Source organism: Megascapheus bottae, chromosome 10 (genome assembly GCF_031878675.1).
Source record: "Megascapheus bottae isolate mThoBot1 chromosome 10, mThoBot2.hap1, whole genome shotgun sequence".
In the NCBI taxonomy this organism is placed as follows: Eukaryota; Metazoa; Chordata; class Mammalia; order Rodentia; family Geomyidae; genus Megascapheus; species Megascapheus bottae.
This window is the reverse complement of record NC_143518.1, coordinates 17,468,198-17,492,666: the sequence shown is the minus strand read 5'-3', so window position 1 is coordinate 17,492,666 and position 24,469 is coordinate 17,468,198.

Below are 24,469 nucleotides of genomic sequence, written 5' to 3'. Positions count from 1 at the left end.
GGAAGTCTGAGCAAACCAGTACATTATTATTATAAATCTCAGCATTGTTTTCTACTTATTTGTCTGCTGCAACTTTTTGCAAATTTTATTTTGTCTCAATTTTATTGAAAGGCATGTCTTATTATTATTTTCTAGATTTTTAATGTTTAATTTTACTACTTAAGCAGAACAGTCAGCAGAAGTAAGTGGTGCCATAACGTGGCTTGACTTGATGATCCCTCTATTTAAGCTGCCAGCAAGATTTATTAAGGAGTCAGAGAGGAAGGCAGGTAATTCAAATTAATTTCAGTGATGGCACAGGAGAATGGAAATAACTCTTGGTGTGAGAACCTTGCTAATAGAACTATCAGTCCCGAAAAATGTTGGTGGAGAGAGAATAGCAGTATATAGGCTTATTATAGGTCAGGGGTGTTTTGATCCATATATTAAGTGATATGATTGGCTTTTGTGATATGTTTATCTTAGAAACAAGATGATGAATCAGATCAATTGTTTGGTGTGTGTCATATCAGCTGTATGTCAGCAAATCATGTTCCGTGTGGCCCTCAAAAAACTGGGGTCAGAGGAGAACTACATCTTTTAGCCACAATTCCATTAACTACAGTTCATTTGCAATAATCTACTCTTAGGTTAAACAATCTGTACTAACAATGAGCCGCAAGCACAGAAAATATGTTTTTTTGAAAAATAATCAATCAAGTATTGCCAGGCATAGTGTGATCCTACCATTCAGGAAACTGAGATCTGAAGATACTAGTTCAAAGTGAACACAGGCAGACAAACCCCAGAGACTTTTATCTCCAACTAATTAGTAAAAAGCCCAAAGTGGAGGTGTGCCAGAAGTGATAGAGTGCTAGCCTTAAGGCTGGCTAAACAAGAGTGTGAGGGCCTGAGTTCAAGTCTTAATATCAGAACAAAAATAAATCAACTATCTATAGTGTATCCTGTGATTTAGTACAAACTTAGACCCCCACATCCTGTATTTTTTACATCTCTATCCAAATATTAGTTGATATGACTTACGGGAAGCATTAGATTTAAGAGATACTACCCGTCTTCAATAATTAGAAATCAATTTAATTTTGTTCATTATTTAGCTTATGGAGGCAGGAAAAAGACCGGATTATATGTCAGAAAGAATCTTCACAGGAATAGTACAAACAAATATTCTTATTTGTCATCTAAGCAGAAAGTCCAATGAACAAATTAAATCCTTTAGAAGTCCTAGCGGGGTGCTGTTGACTCACAATTGTACCTCTAGTTAGGATTCTGAGAACCAGAAAGTTATGAATCGAAACTAACCAAGAAAGGGAAGTCCAAGAGACTTTATTTCCAAAATAACTAGCAAAAAAAATCCCTATAAAAAAAACCCCAAAATACTCCCCCCAAACTTGCTGGAGGCATAACTGAAGTGGTAGAGCATCAGCCAAGCTAGCAAGTTGATCAAAGCCTGAGTCCTGAGTTCAAGCTCTAGCATCAGCCAAAAAAAAAAAGAATGCATGGATGAATAAATGAATAATGCTACTTTCTACAGAATAGGAATCCCTTTAATATTAACACACAAATGTTGGCTCTTTGGTTTTTAAAATTTTTGACATTTTGAAAAAAGGCAACAATAAAAAAAAGACTTTGGATCAACAAGATGTGGTATTTATACACAATGGAATTCTATGCTGCTGTCAGAAAGAACGACATCGCCCCATTCGTTAGGAAATGGAAAGACTTAGAAAAAATCATTCTAAGTGAAGTAAGCCAGACTCAAAGGAACATAGACTCAATGGTTTCCCTCATTTGTCATAATCAGTAGAAACCTTGGGCTCTCCTAGCAGAGATTTACAATAGAGCAAAATCTTGATACATAAGGCCATATAGTATGAAGCTAATTGAAAGGACCTCCAGCATATTGAAACAAAAGCCATATAATGAATGATTGTTGTCCTTAATGTACTATGTTATCTCTCATCTCTTTTGCTTTCCCTTGGTTATCTCATATTGTTACAATTTTTCACCTTGTTATCTGATATATTGTATATATGCTTGATTGGTGGGGAGTGAAATGGGGACCATGACATGAGAAAGGGTATCAATGTATGTGAAGTAATGCACCTTCTAGCTGGTGAATAGAATGTAACCCTTCTATTAATTACAATAAAAATAGATTTAAAAAAAGCACTTTGCAAGTAAGTCTGACCCCTCAGCTCTTGGATGGCTCTACTCCAACAACACTGTGTGGAAGTGTTGCTGTACATCTCGGGCCTGAGTCCCACCTCCTGTCTTACTTGGCCCATTGCAACAGCTTCCCACATGGTCTTCTGTTTCTCTCCTTCTCCTCCATAGTCTGTGTTCAACACCACAGTCGTGCAGTATGCGTGGTATACATGAGTATATGTGAACATGTATTATGTATGTGTAGATCACATGCTTTTTGAGACACGGTCTCACTATTTATTCTAAGCTGTCTTTGAGATCATGATCCCCTGACCCCAGCCTCTCAGGGATGATAAGTGTCTGTGCCACCACGCCCAGCTAGCCTTGTGAAAATGGAGAATGGACATGTCATGTCCTGCTTCTTAGTTTACATGCCCTTTGCCTTCCAAGCTGTCTCAGAATAGAAGCTAACACTCTTACAAGGACTGGGCCCTGAACAGGCTTCCTCTGGCTCAACTCACTCTACTTGAATCTGGATCATTCTGCTCCAGCTTCGCCTACCTCCCTGCTCTTCCTCAGGCCTGGCAGGCTTGCTCTCTGGAACCCATTTCCTACTGCTAATTACATAGCTTCCACACATCTTTGACTGTGCTCCAATCTCATGCGCTCTGTGAGACCTTTTGCTCTCTTCAAAATTTCCCCCATTTTTCTAGTAGCACCTTATTCCTCCTCGGTAACTTTTCTGTCATTTATCACAACAAGACTTACTGCGGGTACTTTTTTATGTTATTCTTCGTCTTCCACTAAGGTGTAAGTTGCATGAAGATAAAGATTTCTGTTTCCTTCACTAGAATCATTCACTAGAACCCTGTTTGGCATAAAGGAGGATCAATGAATATTAATTAGTTCACTGAATTGGTGACTGATGGAAGCAATACTCTCTACCCAGTATCTGCTTTGCCCCACAAGAAAATTTAATAAATAAGCCCCGTGGAATGCTAATGGGTTAGGTTTCTTCATGAAACAGAGGAAAATACCACTTTGTATTCTTCAGAATTGAAAGCAAAGTGTAAGGGGCAAAAGATACAGACCAATATTCCTGTATATCTGTCTTTCTGTATATTAAAATCATAAATAAACAAGTAGAATCCCAAACATTCAAAGTAGTGGTATTTCCACCATTTTCTTTTGGTTTGTTTGCCATAAAATTAAAGACAGTCATGACTAGAGTTTAGAGGTACAGGTTAGATTCTCTGCTAGGTAAATAATTAAGAGGCATAGTGAAGTACAGTATAGTAAAAATAGCAAGTTTACTGAAAGAGAAAGCAGAGTACAGACTCTCCAGTGGAGAAGGCCCTGAAGGGAAGAGTCTTGCAGGTCCTTGGAGGGCAGTTGGTAGATGAGCTCTTCTTATCTCTCATCCCTGGGCTGGCTTTCCCTTCTAAGACCTTGCCATGACTGCTTGATGACTTTGTACATGAGCTGCCCTGGCTTTTCGAGGTTTTTTTTTTTTTTTTTGGGGGGTTATTGTTTTGTTGTTTTCATCTTAGGGCACTAGTAGATATGAAAGTGGATCTGAATGGTTATGCTGGATTGTGTGTGAGGCATTCCCTTACTATTGATGAGATTTGGAGCAACAACACAGGATATTACAGGAATAAGCATTTAAGCAGCAGTGAAGGCTATTATGGGAAGAAGAAATACCATGTTGTCTGCCAGGTGTTACATTCACCGTTTTCTATTCTTATCTACCTAATAATTCCCCTTTTGTTCCCTCAAGTCTATTTGGAGTAAGGCCATTTTTCAGGAGGTGGAAGGAAAAAATTCATCAAAACCTTTTTTGGACAAGTAAGAGAAATCTACTGATATCTTTTCTGCTTTTGAATATACATCTACATCTATATCTATATTTATATCTATCTGTTTTCCTGATCCTGGAGCCTGAACTTAAGGACTGGGCACCATGACTAGGATTTCTTTTGCACAAGGCTAGCGTCCTATCATGTGAGCCGCAGCTTCACTTCTTTTTTTGAGCAGTTAATTGGAGATAAGAGTCTTGAATACTTTCCTGCCAAGCCTGGCTTTGAACCATGATCCTTAGACCACAGTCTCTTAAGTAGGTAGGATTACAGGCATGAGACATTGATGTATGGCCTGAATAGGTATTTTAAACAGAAGATGATTTCATGACTTGTTTTGTTATCATCACTGGCTATTAAATGATGCTCTCAAGAATTAGATTGGAATCCTATTTTTTTCCTCTTTTTTTCTAAACTGAAAACTCAACATCAAGTAGCCATTTCAAATTTGGAGATGGTGACTTAAACATTCATCATGTTAGCTCTCAGTTATATATGGGAATTTTGTAAAAGGATGCTTGCTTATCTCTTCATTGGTAAAAGTTAAGCAGAACCCCTGATCAGTATAAGATGATGGGTTAATAATTCACACATGCTTTCATGCTTTCTAGGGGGGTAACCCATTTCCTGAGTGAAGACAACTTTTATAATAGTGTTACGTACCAAATTGTTCCTTTAGCTAATGAAGGGAAATATCCAAGTTACCTTAGAGTTACTCATATTATCCCTCTTCCCTCACAGTGTCCATCAAAATCCTGACTGGGAGAAGGGATATTTAAAGATATTAAGGGGAAGGAGAGGAGAAAGCAGGGAGGATTTGTACATGAGTACTTTTTCCCTTAACAACAAGCACAAAGCAAGCTGTGTTCCCCTTTTGCTGTGACTCTACTAAGGAAGACCCAAGTCATGTCATCTTAAGAATGATTATACTTCAATTAGAACTCCAGATTAAAGTAGTTGCTTCAATCAGATATCTGTAGCTTTGCTTTTCCACTTCAATTTTTATTGTATTTTTGTTTCTGTGGCAGGTGTCTTCATATCCTTTGGTCAAAAGGAACAATGATTCAAAACTATAATCTTATTTCCATTTTAATGGCTTGGCATTTTTCTACTTCTTCCCTTCCCCAATTCTAGCAGCTTGATAAAAATAAAAGATACTAAATTTGCTTCATATGGAGTACATTGTTGTCTAGGCCTACATAACTAATGGAGGCCTTTTAAGAATTGCATTATTGTATTAAATTACTAAATCATGAAGACTGTTAAAATAACTAAACAATAGTCTGGAGGAAGTGACAAAAATAAAACAATAGCAACTGATTACAGTCTGACTGGAATGTTGTTTTCTCCATCTGCAAAAGAAGCATCTAGTGCTAGAACAGGAACTTCATGGCTTACTGAGGTGGTGTCCGCTCTGGCCATTATTGCCTGTGTCTGATATACAGGACAGCCTCAGTGTGCATATGCTAAACTGCTGTTGAATAAGTTAACCTGACCTTCTATATTGTGTGTATGTATTGACACAGCAATTAAACTTAATTTCAGTTGTATTTCTAAGTAGGATAGGGATTGAATGAGGAAAGGAAGGAAATTAGAGTGAGGTTTATTCCAGAATCTATCTAATGGACATTTTTGGTCTTCATTTTAAAATGCATTTTTAGCATATATGCTAGACAAGGGAATTCATAGTGATGTTTCCACACATAATTACAATGTATTCCAAGTAATTTCATCCTCCTGTCACTCTTACCTGCCTCCCTTCTTTCTAGAATGATTCCAACAAGTTTCATTGTCCCATATCATAACCTGCAGGCCATCTACTTCAACCATACTCATCCCCTTACCTCCTCTTTGTAAGCACAAAGCCCTCTGCCTACTGTCCCAGGTAGTATCCTCCTACCTACCTATGAAAGTTTGTCTTTCTTTCCCTGCTCCGCCCACTTTATATTTATTATGTTGAGATTACTTTGCTGTTTTCATATTTAGTGATAATTTATTTCAAAATTATCCACCCTCTTATTTTATTTTTTTTGATATTCAAATGTCCACTTACACTTCCCTTCCTTTACCTTTTTCTTTCTCTGTCAGTGTACCGGACTTGAACCAGAACCTTTCTCATGCCAGGCAAGCATTCTACCACTTGAGCCACACCTCAAGCCATTGCAGATAAGACTTTATAGTTAAGTTAAAATGAGGTTATTAGGACAAATCCCAATATGACTTATTATCCTTATTTTAAAAAAGAAAGGGTGAGGGTGGGGATTTTGGCTTGCAAGCAAGGCTTAAGTAGTAGAACACCATCCATGAGAGAAAAAGCCTAATGAGAACTCAGGATCCTAAGTTCAAGCCTCGAGAACAACACAAAATAAAAAAGAAAATAAAAGAGGAAAACAAATTTCAGTCCTTAGGAGGCCAGCCTGAGCTACAATAGGGAGATGACTCAAAAGTCCATTTTGTTTGCTTGTCACTGGTGGCTCCCACCTGTAATCTTAGCTACTCAGAAGGCTGAAATCAAAGGATCACAGTTCAAAATCAGTCCATAAAAGTCCGTGAGACTCTCCTTGGCATAGGTCGAAACTTTCTTAATAAGGATCAAGAATCACAACAAATCAGAGAAAGGTTGGATAAGTGGGGCTGCATTAAACTGCAGAGCTTTTGTATGGCAAAGGACATAGCTAGTAAATTAATTAGGAAGCTTACAGAGTGGGAGAAGATCTTCACTAACCATACAATGGACAAAGGCCTCATATCTAAAATATATCAACAGCTCCAAAAATTGAATCACTCCAAAACTAATCTCCAAAGTAACAACCATCCCATTAAAAGATGGGCCAAAGACTTAAAGAGTCTTCTCTGAAGAAGAAACAAAAATGGCCTATAGACACATGAAGAAATGCTCAACATCTCTGGTCATAAAAGAAATGCAAATCAAAACAACTCTAAGATTCCACCTCACTCCAGTTAGAATGCCAGGATCAAGAAAACGAATGACAACAGATGCTGGAGGGGATGTGGCCAGGAGGGATCACTACTACACTGTTGGTGGGAGTGCAAACTCCTTCAACCACTATGGAAAGCAGTATGACAGTTCCTCCAAAAACTAAACATAGAGCTCCCCTATGATCCAGCAATTCCACTACTTGGCATTTACCCAATCATCCAGAAACAAGGACATAGTAAATCCACTAGCACAATGATGTTCATTTCAGCACTATTTACCATAGCAAAGATATGGAACCAACCTAGATGTCTCTCAGTTGATGAATGGATCAACAAGATGTGGTATTTGTACACAATGGAATTCTATGCTGCTGTCAGAAAGAATGACATCGCCCCATTTGTAAGAAAATGGAGAGACTTAGAAAAAATCCTATTAAGTGAAGTAAGCCAGACTCAAAGGAAATTAGGCTCAATGGTTTCCCTCATTTGTCATAATCAGTAGAAACCTTGGGCTCTCCTAGCAGAGATTTGCAATAGAGCAAAACCTTGATACATAAGGCCATATAATATGACACTAAATGAAAGGACCTCTAGTATATAGAAACAAAAGCCATATAATGAATGATTGCTGTCCTAATGTACTATGTTATCTCTCATCTCTTTTGCTGTCCCTTGGTTATCTCATATTGTTACTGTATTTTTCCTTGTTATCTGATATATTGTATCTATGCTTGATTGGTTATTTGAAATTTGATAGGGAAGGGGGGAAAACAAGATGAGGGGCGGGGGTGGGGGGAAGGAAATGGGGATCAAGACATGTGAAAGGGTATCAATGTATGTGAAGTAATGCACCTTCTATCTGGCAAATATCATGTAACCCTTTTATTAATTACAATAAAAAAATATATGAAAAAAAAGAGGGGAAGGCAACACAGACACACTTCCTATCTACTGACCTAGAAAAAAAGTGTATGTGTTTTGTGTGTGTGTGTGTGTGTGTGTGTGTGTGTGTGTGTTTCATTGTATTTTATGGCCCATGTGATGTATAGCGGGGTTACAGTTATATTCATCAGGTTGTGGGTACATTACTTCTTGAACATTAATAACCCTTCTCATGTTTTTCTCCTACTTTCTCTCTCCCCACTTCCTCCAATCATCTTGATTTTCCCTTTCCCTTCCCTACTTCAACTAAACAAATAAACTTATATACAATACAAAAAAAGAGTCTGTGAGACTCTTATCTCCAATAAAGCACCAGAAAACTGAAATGGCACCGTAGCTCAAAATGGTAGAGTGCTATTCTTGAGCAAAAGAGCTCAGGGACAGTGTCTACAGCCAAGTTCAAGCTCCATGACTGGAAAAAAAATTGTCTAAGTTGATTTTATCCCACTACACAAACCCTGCCTTTCTTGTCAATCTGTCTCATAACTTCATGAATTATGAGGTGCCTCTAGCCACCCTTCCCTATAGCTAGAGGGAATGCAAACTGTGATGGTTCTATGGGCTGTTTCCCAGACCCTGGGTAATTTCTTCACCCATGTACTGATTATTATTCACCTAACACTTGAGAGGACCTCTCCGCTAATCTCTAGAGTTCGTTCTTCTTTTACATTTTGTCCTGCAAATTCCAGGGGTTTCATCCTGCTAGGATGCCCAACTTGATTTTCTTATCCCACAGAAACTACTGGAACTGCTAGAAAGGTTAACTTTCATCCAGTGTTTCTCTCTGGGACTAACCAGGATGGATTCTCCTGGTTATGAAAACAAGCATGATGTAAGGGGAGGAAATTCATTGGCCAAAGGGTGAAGCCAAGACAAGCAAGGGAAAATGAAAGGTCTGTATCACAGACTGTATTTCTGTGACTTACCTACCCAAACATTTCCACTATCTTTAGTAGGTATGGTTGAATTCTAACTAAAAAAATATGCATTGTCTGCTCAGCTTTGGATTTTTCATTTTTACTGATACTTTCAGTGTTTGTACTTTTGCTTTTTCTTCTTTTTTATTATTTAGAGAATTCTTTATTAACTTCTGTAATCAAACCCACATAGATGAGACCTTACATATTTAATAGTATGTTTACCCCTGTACAAATGGAAAAAATTAAGTTTAACATTTCTAGACAAATATGCCTATTCTTTTCTGTGCAATGCCAACTCAACACAGTAAACCGAGATACTTTTTCCAAAGTGACAGCACAGCTAAAGTCTCCCAAAATTCAAATTATATATGTATATGTATTTATGTAAAAAGACCAGCAAGAGCAGTATGTTACGCATCAATAGCAGGGTATCTGCTTTTACCTCAAGGTCTTTGATCCATTTGGAATTAGTCCTGGTGCAGGTGTCATAGAAGGATCCAACTTAGTTTTCTGCACGTGCTTAACCAATTCTGCAGCATCACTTGTTGAAGAGGTTGTCTTTCTTCCATTCTATTTTTTTGGCTCCCTTCTCAAAGATTAGGTGGCCATAGGTCTGTGGTTTAATATCTGGGTTTTCAGTTCTATTCCATTAGTCTTCAGGCCTGTTCTTGTGCCAGTACCAAGCTGTTTTGATTACTATAGCTCTATAATAGAGTCTTAAGTTTGGTTTTGATATTCCTCTTGCACTTTTCTTTCTACTTATTCCATAAGGTATTTTGGATTGCTTCTTCTATTTCCTTAAAAAAATGACATTGGGATATTGATGGGTATTGCGCTGAATTTGTAGATAGCCTTGGGCAAGATTACCATTTTCACGATGTCAATTTTTCCAATCCAGGAGCATGGGAGGTTTTTCCATTTCCTCATTTCTGCTTTAATTTCCATTTTCAGGTTTTTAAAGTTTTTTTTATCATAAAGGTCCTTTACATTCTTAAGTTAATTCCTAAGTATTCCAGTACTTTAGTCCTTCAGTTTGCTAAGGTTTGGTTGAAGGAGTTTGTATGTGAAGCATGTGAAGTCACGAGGACGTGCACATCCATGGAAGGCTCTCCAGACACTAGCTTCATTGGTTTTATTTCCATCTGAAGACTTGGCCTTTTCTACTTCCTCTGTGTGGAATGAACTTGTTTATTTCTTCATATCCAAGTCTCAAGAGACATGTCACCCGCATAAAGAGGCTTCTTTGATGATCCTGCCTAAATCTCTCCCATCTCCATTTCACCCCTTTCTCACAAGCATCATCTTGGTTGAATTGCTTCAAAGATTCTCTTCAAAGCACCTTTAATTACCTGCAGCTAAGTTAGTGCTTATTTATTGCATATGTTGCAGTCTAACATTTAAGCAGTATGAGAAATGAGAAATTTGTCTATCTGATTCTCTGTTCTCTCTCAGCATTCAGTAAATGCTTGAGGAATGACTGAATGAAGCAAACCACACATTCAATGAGCTATCAGAAATAGAGTATACAACTTGACCATAAAAGCTAGTGTTTAACTTAGGCTCAATGGTTTCCCTCATTTGTCATAATCAGTAGAAACCTTGGGCTCTCATAGCAGAGATCTGCAATAGAGCAAAACCCTGATACATAAGGCCATATAGTATGAAGCTAATTGAAAGGACCTCCAGGATATTGAAACAAAAGCCATATAATGAATGATTGTTGTCCTTAATGTACTATGTTATCTCTCATCTCCTTTGCTGTCCCTTGGATATCTCATATTGTTACAGTATCTCACTTTTGTTATCTGATATATTGAATTTATTTGTATTTGGTTATTTGAAATTTGATAGGGAAGGGGGGAAAACCAAGACGGGGGTGCGTGGGGGAGAGGGTAATGGGTACCAAGACATGTGAAAGGGTATCAATGTATGTGAATTAATGCACCTTCTATCTGGCAAATATCATGTAACTCTTTTATTAATTACAATAAAAAATATAAAAAAATAAATAAAATAGAAAATAAAAGCTAGTGTTCATGTTCAGAAGAGAAAGTGCAGAAATGCATTACATAAATTTCTACCTCGATGATACTAATTAGTCTGCAGTGTTCTAAAATATAGGTGCAGATATAGATGATAGAATCCTTTTAAAGATTGTGACATCATTTATATAGAAATCATTTATATAGTGGTCTTTACCTGGGTGCTGGTGGCTCATTCCTATAATTCTAGCTACTTAGGAGGCTGAGAACTGAGAATAGTGGTTCAAAGCCATCCTGGCCATGAAAGTCCTCAGGGACAGTGCCTAGGCCCAGAGTTCAAGTTCTGTTATTGACAAAAATAAAGAAAGAAAGGAAGAAAGGAAGGAAGGAAGGAAGGAAGGAAGGAAGGGGGTCTTTGTCACTTTTTGTCAGAAAGAGGAATACAATACATAGTTGTTTGTATTCTGATTTAGATTAATGTTTTGTGTATGTTGTCTAGGTCACATCTCTGTGTTGTTGGTCGTGCTTTTATCCTGTAAGGAAAATCCTGTCCTTTGTACAACTACGTAAAGGTATTAAAGTATTATAAAAAATAAACAGGGGGTCGGAGTTTGGCCTAGTGGTGGAGTGCTTGCCTAGCATGCACGAAGACCCGGGTTCAATTCTTCGGTACCACATATGTAGAAAAAAGCTGGAAGTGGTGCTGAGGCTCAAGTGGTAGAGCTCTAGCCTTGAGAAAGTCCAAGGACAGTGCTCAGGCCCTGAGCTCAAGCCCATGACTGGGAAAAAAATAAAATAAAATAATCAGAATTCTGCTACATAGCCCAACCTGGTCTTGAACTTAACAATCTTCTGACTAAGTCTCCATAGTGGTGGGTGTCACCATACTTTGGTGGGATCACATCTTTAATTAATGGCTTCAGACACAGGACCATATTGCTCAGCCAAAGATGGTATAAAATCGGTGGAGTCCTTTATTGCTGAATCTGCCTGATTTCAGTGACATTGTAGGGCTTTAACCCGCAAACATCAATGGACATCAAAAAGTGTAAAGAAGAAAAAATATATGCAATGTCTCTAATAAGACAAAGAATTGACATGCCTTAGGTGTGTTAATTATTTCTAAAAAACAGGAATTATCCCTATAGTTTAGTATTTGCTCCTTTTACTATACTCTGTTGTTATGTATATAAGGAAATCACACAGATTATACGTTCAATTGGATAAAGTTTAAAATCATATTTTATGACAAAGAGCCAAAGATAAAGATGGCCAGAAATAAAAAGAAATGCAAAATGAAACAACTATAAAATTCCACCTCACTCCAGTTAGAATGGCCATGATCAAGAAATCTAATAACAACAGATGCTGGAGGGGATGTGGCCAGGAGGGATCACTACTACACTGTTGGTGGAAGTGCAAACTCCTTCAACCACTATGGAAAGCAGTATGGCAGTGCCTCAAAAGACTAAACATAGAAAATTCCCCTATGACCCAGCAATTTCATTACTTTGCATTTACCCACTCATCCAGAAACAAGGACATACTAAATCCACTAGCACAATGATGTTAATTGCAGCACTGTTTACCATAACAAAGATATGGAACCAACCCAGATGTCCCTCAGTTGATGAGTGGATCAACAAGATGTGGTATTTATACACAATGGAATTCTATGCTGCTGTCAGAATGACATTGCCCCATTTGTAAGGAAATGGAAAGACTTAGAAAAAATCCTATTAAGTGAAGTAAGCCAGACTCAAAGGAACATAGGCTCAATGGTTTCCCTCATTTGTCATAATCAGTAGAAACCTTGGGCTCTCCTAGCAGAGATTTACAATAGAACAAAACCTAGATACATAAGGCCACAGATTATGATGCTAAATGAAAGGACCTCCAGGATATCAAAGCAAAAGCCATGTAATGAATGATTGCTGTCCTAATGTACTATGTTATCTCTCATCTCTTTTGCTGTCCCTTGGTTATCTCATATTGTTACTGTATTTTACCTTGTTATCTGATATATTGTATCTATGCTTGATTGGTTATTTGAAATTGGATAGGAAAGGGGGAAAACAAGATGAGGGGTGGGGGTGGGGAAGGGAAATGGGGACCAAGACATGAGAAAGGGTATGTTTGTGAAGTAATGCACCTTCTATCTGGTGAATATAATATAACCCTTCTATTAATTACAATAAAAATTATGAAAAAAGATGGTCAGAGAATTGATGTTATATTTTTTTGTGAAAAGACTTCCATGTTTTAGTATTCTATTATTAAAAAGTGATGAAGATTTGTTTCTATTTTTTAAAAGAAGGGAAATTTGGGCATAATTTCATGAGAGTTCATTTCATCGGAAAGCATTCTTTGTACAAAACCAAAAATATTTCTACATGGCTTGCAGTTTCAGTTTGAACATGGAATGTAGACATTTAGGAAGTGTGGGTTGCCAAGTTTGCATCTGACTATCTTGTCTAAACTTAAGCCTTGGTTTCCTCACCTGTAAAGTTGGGGATTTTCATAGCAGTTACTTTCTTGTTTTCTCTAGGAGTTAAATGAGTTCATATTTGATGAACTTAGAACTTCACACAAGTGAAGTTTTTCTTGACCTTTCTTTTTCTTAAGAAATAATTGAGATGACCAAAATTGGAAGCTGAGGAGTTACAAAAGAGGATTGGGTGTTAATACTAAGAAGGCTGATTAAAAAGGTTAGTTTTCAGTTGTAGATCTCACCCTGAATGGAGTTTAAGAAGCTCTTGAGCAGGATTTCTGGTGGACCGGGAAAGCCACTTGTCTAGAGTGCTATGAGAGGGATTGAAAAATGCTCACTCAATGGCACACAGGCATTTACTAGAGCCCACATAAAGTTTTCTCTCCTTAGCATGCCAGTGCTCTTATGGTTTGGAGACCAAAAAGTATGTTGGAACTTGAGAGTTGTGTCAATAGAGAACCATAAAATCAGATATCTATCTAACACTTGGACAGAGATAAAACATACCATCTGGCACTGTTTTCATTATTTGCCTTAAAGCCAAATGGATTTATAAGAAGCTTATAAATTATTTCCTTAGAAGTTTTCTAATGAGTAGAGAATGATAAATGGAAAATAATACTACAGTAGACATACTTGCTAATTTAAGAGGCCCACATATCATTGATCCTGTTTTTATTTAGCAATTTGAGTTATGATGTCATTTTATTGAATTTAAGACAGTTTATCTTCAATGATGTGCTCTTTTTTTTTTTTAATAGTTTTTTGGTTTTTTGTTGCCAGTCCAGAGGCTTGAACTCAAGTTCTGAGCTTTGTCTCTGAGCCTCTTTGGGCTCAAGACTAGTGCTCTACCACTTGAGTCATAGTGCCGTGTCCTGACACTTTCAGTTTTTTGTTAAATTCAGTTTTCCCCAGAATATCTCATTTCTCAACTGCAGGGTATGTGCATGTGTGTGTTCTAGTGTGTGTGTGTGCGCGTGTGTGTGTGTGCACGCACGCGCGCGTGTGTGTGTGTGTGTGTGTGTGTGTGTATGTACATGCACATGTGCTAGTACAGAACCAGGGCTTGAATTCAGGCCCTCTCACTCTTGCTTGGCTTTCTGACACTTAAGCCATACCTCCACTCCTGCATTTTGCTAGTTATTTTAGAGCTAGAATCCCTTGGATTCGTCTTCCTGGAATGGTTTTGAACTTCAGCCTCCTGGACAGCTCGGATGACAGATGTGAGCCACCAGCCTGGCTTTATCATTGTAAAGTCTAAATTTCTTTCATGATATCTATTCTTATTTTAAAACTATTTATTGCCTATCAGGAACTTTTGCAGAATGGTTGGAAGGCCTCTGTTATATTAATGTTAGCACTGAACAGTAGCTACTATGAATTAGGGCAGAAAGGCTGATACTATCCTTGTTGCTCTTGTGCCTACAGCACTTTATTCTTTCTTGAGCTGTGGTACCTATTCCAGGTTAACAAACTTATTAGCTTTATCTCTTTGTCTTCACTACTTGACTGTTACTGGACTAGTCCTGTGAGGCTCGAGTTTCATCAATTCTGACCTGGCTCACTGGTTGGGGCACAGTAGTTAAGTAGTGGAGGGGAGTCTAGCTTTCCTTACCATTGCATTGCAACTGTGTACCTGGCTTCTTGGAGCACAGATCTTTTTGTCACCAGTTTCTGCCAGGGAGCCCTTAGATGTACGAGTGCTTTGGGGGCCTGTCTCTTAATCACCACTTGCTGCTGGTTTGATGGGATGAGTATCTTGGGGCATTCAACACAGAAAACAAGAGCCTGTTTTGAATTATTTGCATCTGCTACTTGTGAACCAGTGACTTGGGTAATACATTTGGTCCTTGGATGCTGCAGGAGAGCCATCCCCAAATGTAATTATTTTTGTTTCACTACTATCTGTTAAGGAAGTCAGTCACATATGCTATCTGTAAATCACATCCCTCTAACCACATGTATCAAGTGGTTCTTTTGAATTACTTTATTGAACTGTTAAAGAACTCTGTCTTGAGCCGGGAGTTTGGCCTAGTGGTAGAGTGCTTGCCTAGCATGCACGAAGACCCGGGTTCGATTCCTTGGTACCACATACTTAGAAAAAGCCAGAAGTGGTGCTGAGGCTCAAGTGGTAAAGTTCTAGCTTTGAGAAAAATCCAAAGACAGTCCTCAGGCCCTGAGGGCAAGCCCAGGACTGGCAAAAAAAAAAAAAAAAAAGAACTCTGTCTTTTAAATTTCAAATGTCCTATCTCTGCATCTTGATTGTACATTCTAATGCTCAGCAAGACTATGTACTCTCAGAGGTCTGACTGTATATTTTTTTAATAATTTTTATTGTGATTAATAGAAGGGTTCCATTATATTCACCAGATAGAAGGTGCATTACTTCACAAACATTGATACCCTTTCTCATGACATGGTCCCTATTTCCCCCCCCCCTCCTCTTTCCTAGGCAAGCCCAGTAAAATATTTTGTAAAGCCCCATCTGGGCATAGTGGTATGTGTCTGTCATCTTAAGTACATGAAAAGCTGAGATCATGGGAATTGGTCATGGTTAAGAAGGCTAGCCCTCAAAAAATATGTTCATAAGACCCCATCTCAACATAGAAAAGCTGGGTATAGTATCAAGCATCTGTCATTCAGCGTTGGCAAGAAGTACTAATAGTAGGATTTGGGTTGAGGTCACTCCAGGCAAAAAACAAGAATGTATCTAAAAAAGAAAAAGAAGGTGCTTAGGCTCAGAGTTCAAGCCTCCATGAATGAGAGAGAGAGAGGCGGGGGAGGAGGCACAGAATGGAGATATGAGTCAAGCAGAACAGCACCTGCTTAAGAAGCTCAAAGCTCTGAATTCAAGCTCCACAAGCTCCACATCACAAAAGGTAAGCCAGCGATGCTGATGCATACTTGCAATTACAGCACTTAGGAAATGAAGGTTTCATGAATTCAAGACAAGTGTGAGTTAACTAGTGAGATCTTGTCTCAAGAAACAAGAGTGATGCAAATGTCACACTATTCTGTGCAATTAATGTATGCAACAAAAATTTCATCTTAAAAATGGAATTCCCCAGTAGGACTACGTATAAGAATAGCAGAGAGGGGGGAGGGAGGGAGAGAAAAAGATCATTATACTAAACTATTTTGCTTCTTTTTCCCCTTTTTAACCATATTTTTGTCATATTTATGTACTGAGACCTGTGACTTCATGGGTACAGTAATTGTGGTAGATGGGGGATATTTATAGTTGCTTTGGAGTTAGTATCTTTCCTTTGAAAAACGTTCTTTATGGGCAACTATTTTCTCTAGCAGGTGTGAAATGGCTCTGTACCATATGGAAAAGGATCAAAATGTCACTTCTGAAGTTCGTGCTAAAATTTCTTGCTAGATTCTTGGGAAGGAGGGAGACTCTTCTCACAGCTGTCACTTCTGTGCTGCCAAAGCTGGGAAAATCCTTCGCGGTTGTGGGCCGTGTCATGTCTTCGATCTTGGTACTGTACCTGCAGTAATGTTACAAAATGGCTCAGTTTCTGTAAGTGGAGCTAGACTCTTGTGAGGTCGCCGGGAGCTTGTGATTTACACCAACCTGGAGATTCTTTTTCTCCACTAAACTTTCTATTAAATAAGCTTGTTTTGATGAAATAGTGTTTATATATTGAATATCGTTGATATTAGTGACCATGCTAAGCCCAACTTCCCTTTCAAGAAAGAAGAAACACAACAGCAGGCTAGATACTTCTTGTCTCTTCAACAGAGTATATATTTTTAATTGTGGGTATATAGGAAAATAACATGCACATTTTATTTTATTAACATATTATTGATTCTTTTTTATTTAAAAAAAGAATATAGTTACATAAGTCAGGAATTGAGTACATATATTTCTTTCTGAACAGTGCTATCTCTTCCTTTGTTTGCTCCTTGTTTTTTTTTTCCCTCCCACCCATTTTATTGCTTTTTTTTGAGGGGGGGCAGTCCTGGGGCTTGAAGCTCAAGGCCTGGACACTGTCCCTGACCTTCTTTTTTGCTCAAGGCTAGTGCTCTTCCACTTGAGCCACAGTGCCACTTCCAGTTTTTTCTGTATATGTAGTACTAGGGAATCAGTCCTAGGGCTTCATGTATGCTAGGCGAGCACTGTCACCAGACTACACTTCCAGGTCCTCCTACACATTTTAAATGAAAGTTTCCCTAATTGACTTAATTAGGAAAAATGACAGCCTTTTCAAATAAGATACAGTACATCTTATCTGAAGCGTTTCTTTCTGTGGCTTCAGTTTATCCATGATTAACCATGGTCTGAACGTATTAAAGGGTAAATTCCAGAAAATAAGCAATTCATGAGTTTAAATTGTGCACCATTTCTAAGTAGCACAATAAAATCTCAAACCAGTGTATTCTTCTTCATCCAAATTATGCATTGGTATGTCCACACTATATATACTATCTACCTGTTGGCTGCTTAGTAGCATTCCTGGTTATCACATCGAGTTGAAGAATTATAGCATCTTATTTAATAACAATCCCTAACATACCCAAATGCAAGAGTAATTGCTGGCAATGCAGAAATGCCAAACAGATACTATAAAGTCTCTTTATGGCAAAGCACTTCCTTTAAGTAAAAAGACAGAAGCTCTTGACAATAAGGAAAGAAAAGACATTACATGGCAAGGTTAAGATCTATATAGCAAGTTATTTTTTAATCACTATAGTGCCTAATTTGTAATTAAGCTTCATCATATATATATATATATATATATATATATATATATGAATATATACCAGTGCACATCAGGCTGGGCTCTGTTTGCTGTCACAGCCTCTCTTATAGAGAAAGGTGGACACTGAACAATTCTGTATTATACATAATGAGGTCAGCTGTTAAAAGGCCTGTATTTATAAAGAACAGAATTAAATTGGTCATGGACTAAACAGTGTGTTCCTAATATATAATGAGTTTATAATACAATTTATAGGTACTTTCTTGGCAAATACTGATAAGAATTGTCATGAATATGTATTGTATGATTTAGTATACACCAGCTGCCTTTCCCCAGCCTAGTGAACTCCCATGTGACTCTTTGAGTTTCTGAACTGGATCTTCTCTAAAAGAAGACTAGGAAACTGTTTCAAAGACACGGTAATCTGCACATGCAAAGGTGATGCACTGAGTTCCCTGTTGGTGAGAATGTAAACTTGTTCATCTCTCTAGAAAGCAATATGGAGGTTCCTCAAAAGACTAAACACGGAGCTTCTTTATGACCCAGCATTCTCACTCCTGGGCATTTATCCAAGTGATCACTAACAAGGCCACCCTAGAGCTACCAGCACAACCATATTCATTGCAGCATTGTTTACCATAGACAAGCTATAGAATCAACCCAGATGCCCCTCAGTGGATGAATGCATCAAGAAAATTTTGTATAAATAAACAATTGAATTCTACTCATCCATCAGAAAGAATGATATTGTATCTTTCATAAGGAAATGGAAAGACCTGGAGAGAATTATATTAAGTAAAGTAAGCCACACGCAAAGAAACACAGGTTTCATGGTTTCTTTCATTTGTGGTAGCTAGACTATGCCTATAAATGTACAAGTAAACACAGTGGAAGGATATGATCAACTAGAGAGGACTCTAGACATTCACACAGTGACACCAAAGGAGGACATTCTCAGGCAAGGAATACCAAGGCCCAATGCCCATGTGTATCTGATCATATAAAATACTATTTATCAAAATGAACTCCAGGAAATGAAAACAAGAGGTTTTTTTCTTTGTTATTTTGTTTTCTTTTCCTTTTGTCTTGTTTATTTGTCTTTGTGCAGGTAAAAAGGGCACAGAAATGGTGGGTCAAATGGTGAGCAAATGCAACAGACATACTCACTAGACACTATTGAAAATGAACTGAACAACTTCTGAGTGGAAAGAGAGAAATTGGGAGAGAGTGAGAGAAGGGTAATGTTGCCCAGAAAGAACTATTCTTTTTATCTGACTTATGCAACTGGACCGCGCCCCCCACACATCACCTTTACAATAACAACAAAAATGCAGTCAGTAACAAAAAAGGAATTAAAAAAAAAGAAGCACTAAGTCATCTGTCCAGAGTACCACCCATGCCTGGATTTCAAGAAGGACTTTCAAAGCAGATTTCATGTGAGAGGCATAGTCATCCATGTTGAAGATTTGATTCATTTCAGCTAGGAGAAGGTAGAGAAGTATGTGTAGAGGTGGTGAGAGGACCATTGTGCATGGGTGTGAGCCTGTGAGCAGAAGAACCAGCAAGAGTTGGCCATTTGCTTCTCAGCCTCTTCTGTATTCAATGTTCTTTGACTATACACTTCAGTGTCTATTCTTACCCAGGGTTTGGATCACAGAGAAGTTGCCACAGGGACTAAGAGCTTAAATTACCTGTCCAAGGTTACCCTGCTAGTAAATGTTGAAGTCAACTTTTAAACTAACTTTATTGCTGTTTTCATGACACTTTTTATGTACAGGAAAGTATCATTTTCTTCTTCCAACAAATGATCTTGATATGCTTTTGGGAGGTCAGATTCTTCATTAGTGTTGAAGTGCTGAGGCACAGAAGAACAATTAGCAGAAGAGCCAATACCAACAGTTCCACACAAATAAAAAAGATTCACTCTTAACATTGTCTTCTACTCCCATACTAAATGTATGTATTAATTCCAGAAATTGTTAGTTGAATAAGAAGAGTGGATATGAGGAATAGCTCTGAAACTAGGCTACTGAATTGAGATCCGGGCCCTGTCATTTTTAGCAGAAGGCCTCCAAAAATCACTCTCTCTGTACTTCAGGTATAAGATTGAACAGATAAACAGAACCTACCTACAATGTAGGTCTGTGAGATGATTATAAAGATTAAAGAATTCTTATCTGTAAAACACTTGGAACCATGTCTGCCACTGTGTTAGGCAGTATATTTCTAATGACCTCGCCCCAATGATATCCTGCTCCTGCCCCCCAGAACAGTGATGGTGATGAGTTATCTGTCCCAGAATTACCTGGCTGGGCTCAGTCTTATCACAGGCACTCTTTTAAAAGCAGAAAGCTGTCTTGTGTTTTGGGTAGAAAAATAAATCAGAGATTCCACGCCAGAGAGGAACTTGAAGCACTGTAGGTAGCTTTGAGGATGGAGGGGCCACTTGAGAAGAAATGCAGGCAGCCTCAAGGAGCTAATAGAGAGCTTGGCTGACAGCCAGCAAGGCATAGGGCCCTAAGTCCCACAGCTGCAAGGAACTCAATTTAGCCAACAACATGAATTAATGTAGGAGCCATTTCTCCCTGTAATCTTCCCATAAGTGCCTAGCTGGCTGGTTGCTTGACTTTGACCTTGTGAGACCCAGAACAGAAAACCCAGTCAGATCTGGACTCTGAGTGTGTGTGTGTGTGTGTGTGTGTGTGTGTGTGTGTGTGTGTGTGTGTGTGTGTGTGTATGCTGCTCCTGCAGCTTGAATTCACACTCTGGGCACCATGCCTGAGCTTTTCTGCTCAAGACCAGTGCTCTACCATTTGAGCCACAGCTCCATCTGGCCTTTTTGTCCTGGTGGTTAATTGGAGATATGTCTCACAGACTTTCCTGTCCTTCAAACTGGGCCCCTCAAGTTTCAGCCTCTTGACTAGCCAGGATTACAGATGTGAGTCACAAGTGCCTGGCTTCAGCCTGGCTTTTTGCTGGTTATTTTGGAGATGATTATTTTGGAGGTGGAGTCTTAACAGATTTCAGGCTTTAACCAAGTTCTCCTGACCTCAGACTCCTGAAAAACTAGGATTACAGGCCTGAGCTCCTGCTACCAGCTAGATCTGGACTATAAAACTGCAGAACTATGAGATAATAAATGGCTGTTTATGTAAGCCACTAGATGTATGATAAGTGGTTATGCAGCAGTAATCTAAGCACAAAGTAGTGCTTAATAAATAATCACTACCATTATCGAATTTATTTTTAAACATCTGAAACAAATGATGCACTGCGCGCAGGGGATTGAGGTAACACTGTTGAACAAGTCATGGTAGCAGCCTTTAATGAGCTTATAGTCATGAGTGTAAATCAGTTCTTTTTTTTTTTGTGACATTCAAGATCTTTGAAGAGCCACTATCATTAGAACTTATAGGTATATTTCTTTGATACTTCCTTGCTTTTGTGTATTTCTTTTATGGTACATGCTTGTAATGTCTTTTATTTTTAGCCATATTCCAAACTATCTTTAAACCACTAGCAGTATCCACCATCCATTGGGAGTTAGAAAGAGGATTTATGGATGGCCTTTCTCTTATGAATGGCCATTAGGCTGTCTGGGAAGTCACTGGCACGTGCTCAAATAGTGGAGGTCATATACTACGAATGAGTGCTCCCAACAAAGCCTCTGTACTGGAGATTCTTTATCTCCAGAATCCACCACCTGGTGTTCCCAGCAGCCACAAACAGAACAATTCCCAGTTTAATCAAACTGGAATACAAAAGGAGCAGTGGGGTGTCAGCATGTGATCCCCTGAAGTTGTCTGAAGGGCAAGGGACCTTTTGTTACAGAGACAGCTCATTTTAGAGTTCACTGGCCTGCGACACTTTCCCAGCTGGCAGCTCGGCAGGAACCTTCTGATAGTTTTCTCCCCCTGAAAGCCACTTTGGGTGGGAGGAACACTTGGTAAGAGGTGGGGGTGGAGGCGGGGTGGGAGGGGCTCTGCGGGGACTGGGGAAAGTGGTTTTTAATAAATGTGCTTTTGTGGGTTTCCCATCCATGCTGTCTTCATTTTTGCATCTTTGCTTTATGAAAAGATTAACGGGTGTTTGTGTATTTAGTTGCGGTGCAGCTGCAATACCTTCAGAATTTTTTAACACTTATTTCGAAGGCCCTTGCCCTGCATCTGGAGTTGATCAGGGGAAGCCACGCAGCACTCATTTTGAAGTGCCTAACCGCTTTCCGAAAGTGGAAACTGGTTCCTTCTTGCTGAGATTTTTTTTCCCCTCCCAGAGGAAAGAGATGAAAAATTCCAGAAGTTATTACAATTTCAATGCATTTTTTTTTCTTTTTAGTTTCCGAGACAAATTCTCACTAGATAGCCTAGGCTAGCTTTTCATTGATCACCTTCCTGTCTCGTCTTTCAGAATGCTGCCATCACAAGTGCCTCACCAACTCCCTCGCACACTAAATCATATGGATACCAAGAATTGTAGGGAAGAACTCAGAGCCAAACTGAGTCTTCAGGACACATCCCACAGGGACCCATGTTTGAGGAGTGGGGGGCATTGTCCAGAGTTGGATCTTAGAGAAGACAGAATTGGTTTTACAGATTTCGAGCAATAATATGTTTGGGTTCCCTAAGTCTTAGCTTCTTTTACTGATAATGGGTGGTGGGATGGGGGAGTAAAAGCAACCTTTAGCCAAGCTGTGAAAATGAAAGGAATGACCACTGTAAGTGACTTGGAGCCCGGCATTGATTTGTAAATTATTTCCAGAAATAATGTGGGTGGTTTACATATCTGATCCAAGGGTCATAAGAAAGAACAGTGTGGGAGTAAGACTCTGAACTCTGGGTCCTCATTTCCAAGTATGTCCATGATATCTCTTCATAGTGGGTCTAATAGACACTAATGGGGGCGGGGAGGAGTATTTATTTCATATTTGTTGACTCTTACTTTTCGTTTGTTTTGTCCATTCATGTGTGTTTTCATAATTTAAAAAATATTTTAGCAATTTATATTAGTTGATATAATTTATATCTTTCTTATATAAGGACATGAAACAGTATTCTACCACTTGAGCTATGTCTCCAAGTCTGGCTTTTTGCTGGTTAGTTGGAGATAAAAATCTATTACATTATCTGCTTGGGCTGGCTTTGAACTGTGATTCTCAGATCTCAACCTCTTGATTAGATAGGATTATAGACATGATTTATTGATTCCTGGCCATGTCCCATTAGTTTTTTTTAAAACATATATATATATACACACACATATATATATACATATATATATTTCCTTTCCTTTCCTTTTTCCCGCAAGGGTTTCTGTCCACCTTGGGTAGATGGGGAGAGACGGATGTAGAGTGGGTAATGTGTCATCAAGATTAAAGTGAGCTTTGGGATTTTATGGGCTTCTGGCTTGCTAGTGTAGCAGGAGCCTTGGTTCCTGGGAAGCTGATTCCTGAGTCATGGGATTTTTGAGGTTTCATTCAATTGCTATGAATAGGGTCCCAAGACGACCCTTTGAGACAGCAGTAGGCTGAAAATGTCATGTCAGTGATTCCAGAATTAATATGTGATAGGAGAGCTCGGAATCCCAGCTTCTCATTTCCAGTCCAGCACTATTTCTGTCTTGTTGAGACAGCTCACGGGACTGGCTGTGAACGCATCTGAGGCTTTGCCATCTGGTTGTCTTTCAGCTCTGTGAATTCTGAAACCTAAGGGAAGAGGCAGTTGCGGTGTCTCAGCCTGCATGTGATTTTACTAAAGCCATGCATTGCATCCTTGTTGTCACTGGGAAAGTAACGAGTGCCTTGGAGAATGAACATTTATGGGAGGGCTCTGGGTGTGGGATGGACTTCAGATCCCAGCTCTCAGCTGCTTCCTGCCAGACACCTGATACATCTGGCTGCACAGCACCAACGTCTCTCCCTGTGTTCCTGGCCGTGACTAACCTGGGTTTCTCCAGCAACCACAGGGTAGCTCGGCTTTCTCTACATTCAGGCAATGCTATCCATCCCATACTTGGTATGTGGCAAGACACTTGGCATTTCTGAGCTAGATTCCAGTGCTCATGCTCAGCAGTGTGACTGGCCAGCCCCTGGCCAGCAGACAGGGGGAGGAAAGCCATCTGGAAGGACAATAGTAGGCCTTTAGACACTCTAGATCTGCCCACCTTTGTGTTAAATCTTTTGCTACAGGATGAATTCAGGTTATGTCAAGAAGAACTTTCTGACACCAGGACTGAGCTAAGTTAATAAGATAAATGTGAAATTGGCTTATAGCAAATTAATTAGCCTGAAATCTTTCCTTGTTATGTAAGAGGGTTTTTTTCTTTATTATTTTTCTCTTTTCTTTCTAGTTTATCTGTAGTTTGAAAGGTAAGCCTGGTTGGTGAATACTTTTAGAAGGATATGCTATTATTTGAAGCTCCAATGTTAAGCTCTGACAGGTGTGTGTGTGTGTGTGTGTGTGTGTGTGTGTGTGTGTGT